We start from the raw sequence: 7,031 nt of genomic DNA, 5'->3' as shown, positions 1-7,031 counted from the left end.
CCAATATAATATTAAAATATTCTCAAAATACAACTTGTTGGGATCCTTGTTTGATACTGCATTAAATGCACCCATCAGTCTACCACCACAGGACCCTGAATGTTTCATTCACATGTACACATCAAAGAGGGGAGAACTATCATGTTAATATTGAGCTTCCCAGTGTATAAGCATGATAAAGATATCTTTTCACTGACTTACATCTTTTTATTTTCTTCTGCATAATTTTGTAATTAATCCTATAGAATTATCTTTCATCGTTGGTTAAATTTATTCTTGAATATATTATAATTTTGATGCTATTGTAAGTTGTATTTTAAATTTCCACTTCTAAACAGAAATAGATTTTAACATATTGAATTTGTTTATGAAATTTGACTGCATTCATTTAAAAGTTTAGAAAATTTTATAGATTTTTGAAGTATTGTACATAAGGGATTACTTTATATGGAAATAAAAATAGTTGCAATTCTTCTCTCCTGATCCTTGTGTCTATTTCTTACTTTTGCATTACTGTTTTGGTTATAATCTCTAGCATAATGTAGGTTGCAATTGTGAAAATGAAAATAATTATTATTAGTGAAAACACATTAAAGAATGGCAAGCTGTTTGATACTAATGTTTAAATCATGATTTTAAAATATAAAAAATAATTTTGTCTACTTCTATTAATTACTGAGTAATATAAAATTTCTGTTATTAAAGATTTGCCTGTTGCCAGTTTATTTTTATGTAATTAAAAGTCAGTTAGAAGGTATACAGATAGGTATGAAGATAGATAGATAGATAGATAGATAGATAGATAGATAGATAGATAGACAGACAGACAGACAGACAATAGATCGCTTTATTTTGTCCATTGTCACTCTTGGCCCAGAAAATTACTGTTGCTAAGTAAGGGTTTTTTTTATCCTTTGACTTCTAATCTGTGTGTGTTTTTTATATAAAGTGAATTCCTCATGGATCACATTGTCTTCTGCTTTGTCTACCTGTTATGAATATCTCTGTCTTTTCACTGGTATTCTAGTCAGTGAATATGTAATAGCTTCTTTTCAGTCTACTACATTACTTTTCATTTTCTAATATTTTCTATTTTTTGTACTTGTGTTCAATTCATATATACATTAAGGTTTTTGTTTAACATTACACAGTTTACCTCTAAAATTTTCACTTTTTATAGTTGTCATTTTCTTATGCTTCCTCTATTTATTCATGGTGTTTTACTGTGAATCCTTGAAAATATTGATAATAGTTGCTCTAAAGTCTTCAGCTGTCTATTACCACCTGATTTAACTTGAGATTAATTTTAATGACTTATTTTTCTATCAGTCTTGAGTCACGTTCATCTAGTGCTACTTGGTATATACAAAATATTATGTACTGAATCTTGTCAGAAGTTGAGATGTTATTTTCTTTTATAAAGGGTATGACCTTTTGTTCTAGCAAATATTACATTATTAGCAGATTATTCTGATTGTTTCAGCCTGGCTAGTTTCCTATTTCATCTTGAATTTAATCCTAGGCTGTGTTCTTCACCTTACAGAGCTTTTTTGTGTCTCTGAAACTGAACTCCAGACAAGTGTAATGCAGTCTTCTCACTCTTCCTGGGCTGGAGCTCTGGCTTTCCTAGCATTATGTGAGCTCTGATGTCACTGTCCTGCTGTCAAGCACAGAGAAGCCCCTCTCCCTCCCCCTTTTTTAGGCCTCACAGCCTTGGCCTTTGGCCAGGAGCTCAGCCCAGCCTGTGGACAGGGAGCTGCACTGGCGACGATGGAGGTACTTGGACAGGAACTGCTCCTTTCCTTGCCTGCTTTAGCCTTTTTGCATCTCAAAAGTTCTAACTTCTTGGGGGAATATCTCATGTCCTTGCCAAAGATGTACTTCACTGGCAAGAAAATTTTATCATGTGTATTTTTTTCTTCCTACTTATTATACATAGTTAATATACCACACCATACCTTGACGAAGAATGCTGAATTTTCTAATATTTATTTTATACCTGTTTAGGTCCTCAGATTTTATAAATGTGTAGGTGTGAATATAGGCTTCCCTGGCTCTGCCCTGCCGCATTTGGTTCTGTACATTGACAACTAACTATTATACTAGCTAAGGGCCTTGAACAGTTGGATGTTCCTTCCTATTTTAGCTTTAAAAATGTTTCCTTTCTTTTCTTCATATTGAATGAAGAATAGCTACTCTAGAATATCTAGAATGTCTGTTCTAAAGCTCATGTCTATAAGCAGGTATAACCCTTAACAATTATTTTTTAAAAAATCAACAAAGCCAGGGGCAGAACTATTAGAAAAACTACAAGTTAGTATTATGTGCTTATACAAGTGAGAGTATTACTTTTATGACTTAGAGTGAGGAGAATGCCTAGTAATTTCTATTTATTACCAGAAAATATAGATTTACATTTTGCTTTAACACTACCACTATTTATTTTTTTTCAAATTCATTTTAATGAGAAAAAACGAAAAAATAACAATGAAACAGTTTCAAAACATGTTAGTAGGACAGTTACAATACAACTTCTCTAACCACTGACTCTTTAGGTTTTGTTTTATATTTTGAGATTATGGGTGAGTAGGGCCTCAACACATGGATCATGCCATCTTTAGAAAACAACCTGGGCAAAGGTTTTATGGTTAATTTCTACTCAGTGGGTGGCACATTGGATGCTGGTAGGATAGATCTTCAGAAGAAAAAAGAAAGTAGATATCTTCTCAAGAAAAGCAATAGCCAGTGTTCATTTATTTGAACAGGGGGTGAATGATTCAAGAGTTTTAGGTTAGGTACCATGTGGAATGGGGTAGTGGTATGTTGGGTAAAATCTTCCGCCTTTGTTCTTGTGGAGGGTAGGAGGGGAATTCGTGAGTTAATATTTCAAAACATCCTGTTACATAAGCCCATGGCAATATCACCATTGCTGACTTTCATATTTTTCCACTTTGATTTCATATATTTAGTGTATTTCACAAAGTCTTCTTGCATCTTCTCTGTTATGCATTTAATGGATAGTTTGAAGTTGAGGACAGCATCATTTTTGGTCACTCAACCAAATTATCAGGCAGACCTGGACTCCGATGAGTTTAAATGTCTTTCTCTTCCAGTAAAGAAATTGAAGAAAGTAAAGCAATATTGTGAAAGATAATACTTCTGGAGTAAAAAATCTGTCCAAAATTTTTGTCTTTGTCATGGTTTGGGTCTAGATATTCCACCAAGCCCTCATGCAGTGATAGAAGGGCCTTTTTTGGAGACAGCTGAATCTAGAGTGTGTGATTGATTCATAGTACAATGCTGGGTGAAGGGTTCTGGGATTAAGGATGGGTGATTGCTAGATCCATCCACTGATTAGATTGACACTGCCTTAGTCCCAGCAGTCTGGGTAAGAGAAAGGGGCAGAAAGAGAAGGCTTGGGGTTTTTTTGTTTTGTTTTGCTCTCTCTCTCTCTCTCTCTCTCTCTCTCTCTCTCTCTCTCTCTCTCTCTCTCTCCTGCCATGAACAGCTGCCCATCTGCCATGTGCCACCCTGCCTTGGAGATAGCCAATTATGGCCTGACATCTCTACCAATTGTGAGCTAAATAAACCTTTTCTCCCTTGACTTTGGGTGTTGGGTATTTTGGCTCAAGAATAAGAGAAAACTGAGTAAAACAATCTTCTTCAGTGATTGAGATTTTTATTCTTCTAAAATGCTTTTGTCTAGGCCTTTTCTATTCTATTATGGCCAAACTTTTTTCATGTGACTATCTGTGAGACCCTTCTTTGATTGGTAGAGTCCTTTGACATCCTTTCTGCCACTCTCTGATTCATAGTACCTACTAATTTACATCAGTTTTCCTGAGAGCTACCTTTCTTCACTGTGTTTCTCTTGGCTCTGGTAAAGCATACAGGAAACAGAGGAAGTTGTTGCCTGTTCACACAGCATAGTACTAGATGCGTTCTCCCAGACTGCATGTGTGTTTGCTTTGTTCAGAGCAAGAAATTCTGGCAAGTAGGACTTTGAGCTGATACATTTTTTAAATTTATAAATTCTCACTCTACATTCTGATATAAGAAATTTTATAGACCTTTAAAATTCATAACAGTGTGAAAAGAAAAAGTATTGTAGAATCAAGCAACAGCGACCTAGAACCTTCTGAAACATATGTTCCAAAATTCTAAATTATAAGTCTCCTTCCACAATGCCCAGAGTGTCTGAGGAGTTAAATTCTTGTCTAATGAATGCCATGACTCTAAAATTCAAATGAAAATACAAGATATCCAAACAAGCCAAAGCAATCTTATAAAAGAGGAACAATTCGGAGGAAATCTAGACTTTCAGTTTTCAAAACTTACTGTACTATAATGCTATAATAATCAAATATATGTAGTATGTGCATAAAGATAGATAAATAGGCCAGAGTAGTACTAATGAGATCATAGAAATAAGCCCATACATTTATGATCTTGGTTTTCAGCAAGGATGCAAAGATAGGTAAGTAGAAGAAAGCATAGTCTCTCTAAAAACTGGTGCTAAGCAGCTGCAGATAATTGACTCACAAGAGTGAAGCTGTACTCCTGATTTATACCATATGTAACATCTAACTCAAAATACATCAAAGAGTTAAATACAAGTGTTAAAACTATAAAATCCATCGAAAAGCGCAGAAATGTTTGTCATTATGACTGTGGATTATACAAAGAATGACCTTGGATTATGCAAAAGCCCCAAAAGGCAAAGAAAACAAATTCAAAAATTTTATACTTCAAACAACATTATCAAGAAAGTAAAAAGGATGGCCCAAGGAGTAGGAGATAATGTTTGCAAATTGTATGTATGAAAAGCATCCACTATCCAGAATAAATAAACAATTTCTATGACATAATAATAGACAATTCTGTTAAAAATGTGAGAAGTATTAGAATATACATTTCTTCTAAAAAGAGAGGGTATACCCTGGTGGTAGAGTGCATGCTTAACATGTACAGGACCTTGGGTTCTGCCTCCAACACTCTCTTGTTAGGGACCACAACTCATAAATTGGCATAAAGCATCTGTCCTAGGCTCTCCTTACCCTGCCTGCCCTGGGGCCAGTTTTGGAATGTGGAAATCCTGCTTCCTCTAGGTCAGTGAGATCAACACCCAGTGGTGGGAGTAAATCTTGGCTTGTTTCCTTTATGATGTTAAATTTGCCCATTCTACCACTGCTTCTACACTGTTCTGGGAAAAGCATCCTATCCTTTCCACTATATTAGATCATAAAATGCTGTCTAGGTGGAAAATCAGGGCCTTTCGTTCTTAGAAAACAACTGGTATTCCCAGATCCCTCCTCTGCTTTCCTCTCCTTTGTCTCTTGCTCTTTCTTTTCTTTCCTGATGTGCACCATAACCCAGGCAGGGACCAGAACCCAATGCAGGAGCCTTCAATAACTGGTTCTGTGGAAAGAGTCTCCAATGCAGTCTCTCCCACACAAAAAGAAAGACAAACAAAATGTACATAAGTACATAAAAAATGTTCAACAACATTATTTCTTAGAATACAAATCAAAGCCACAATGAGGTATTGCTTTATAACCACTAGAATGACTATAATAAAAAGATCCAGTAGTTAAGTACTTAATAATTCTTTAGAAGTTAAAGAGTTTCTTAATATGTTCACTGACCCCTAGTATTAGATACTTAACTGAGAGGACTGAAAGTATTATGCAAAAGTAGGCCATTAATGCTCATAACAGCATTACTATAGGAGCCAAAATGTAGAAACAACCCAAATGCTCAAATAGTGAGTCGATAAACAAAGTGTAGTGTGCCCATGCAATGGGACATTGGCCATCCGTGTATTGCTTTATGCTGCCATATGGATGAACCTGGAAAAGTGTATGCTAAGTGAGAGAAGATTGACACAAAGAGTAATAAATGATTTCATTTGTATAAAATGCCATAATAAATAGATATTTAATGAAGTTCACCCATTATTCTGTTACTTAGTTTAAGCCATTTCTAACAATGAATTCCAACCACATTCCCCATCCACAGGACAAAGAACAATTAGTGGTTTCCAGGATCTTGGCAAGAGAGGAGGAGAAGTGATTGCTAATGGGTATACATTTAGAGAATGATGAAATTCTGGAATTGAAACAAAATACATATGGTTGCATGACTTTGTGAAATACTAAACACCGAATAAAATAGTTTAAAACTTTTTCTTCACCTTATTAAGGCTACAAACTTCAGACTAAAGAAGTTCTAGTGAATCCTGAACAAATTAAGCAAAGTAAAAACCATGCAAAATAAATCACTCTATCATTTAGAAATAAACACATATGATAAAATCAATAAATACAATAGACCAGATTTAGCAAAATTCTAGATAGTGATTACCTCTGTGGGGAGGACCAGAAGGCTTCAGATTTATTAGGAATTTTTGCCTTCTGGTGATCTGAAAAGCAATTAGAAATCATTTTTAAATCATCTGCATACAAAATATTTTTGCAAGTATGATGCCATGATAAATAGATGTTTAATGAAGTTCACTCATTCTTCTGTTACTTATAGTTTAAGCCGTTTCTAACAACAAATTCTAATCACATCTCCATCTGCTAGACTGTGACCTGTGTGGGGTAGGGGTCTGTTTTGGCCACTATTGCCCACTCTGTTTCCCCCCACGTTCATTGGTCAGCAAGTGATGGTTCACCAGTCAGGCCTCTCATCCTGTGCCCCAACCACACGCATCAAGCCTGCTGGCCCTCCCAGTAGTGGATTTGTACCAGGTGGCCCATTGATCCCTAGACACCGCACTCCATGGAAGGGACCTGGTGCCCAGCTGAGAGCAGAGGAAGCTTTGAGAACCCCAGATTCAGTCCCTGCAGCCAGTGATATGTTCGTGGGTGAGCCCCTCCTGCTCTTTTCTATCATGTCTACTCTGAGTGGGCAACTGGCTACCCACCCCAGGTATGCTGAGGTCACTCAGGACACAAAAAGCTTGAATTTTATTGAATTTCTAATGAAGAAATTTCTTCAGCTCTACCCAAGCAACAATTAAATCAGCC

The sequence above is a fragment of the Octodon degus genome, unplaced genomic scaffold (assembly GCF_000260255.1).
Source record: "Octodon degus isolate 3935 unplaced genomic scaffold, OctDeg1.0 scaffold00028, whole genome shotgun sequence".
NCBI lineage: Eukaryota > Metazoa > Chordata > Mammalia > Rodentia > Octodontidae > Octodon > Octodon degus.
The sequence above is the reverse complement of the archived record's forward strand: the minus strand, read 5'-3'. Positions refer to the sequence as shown.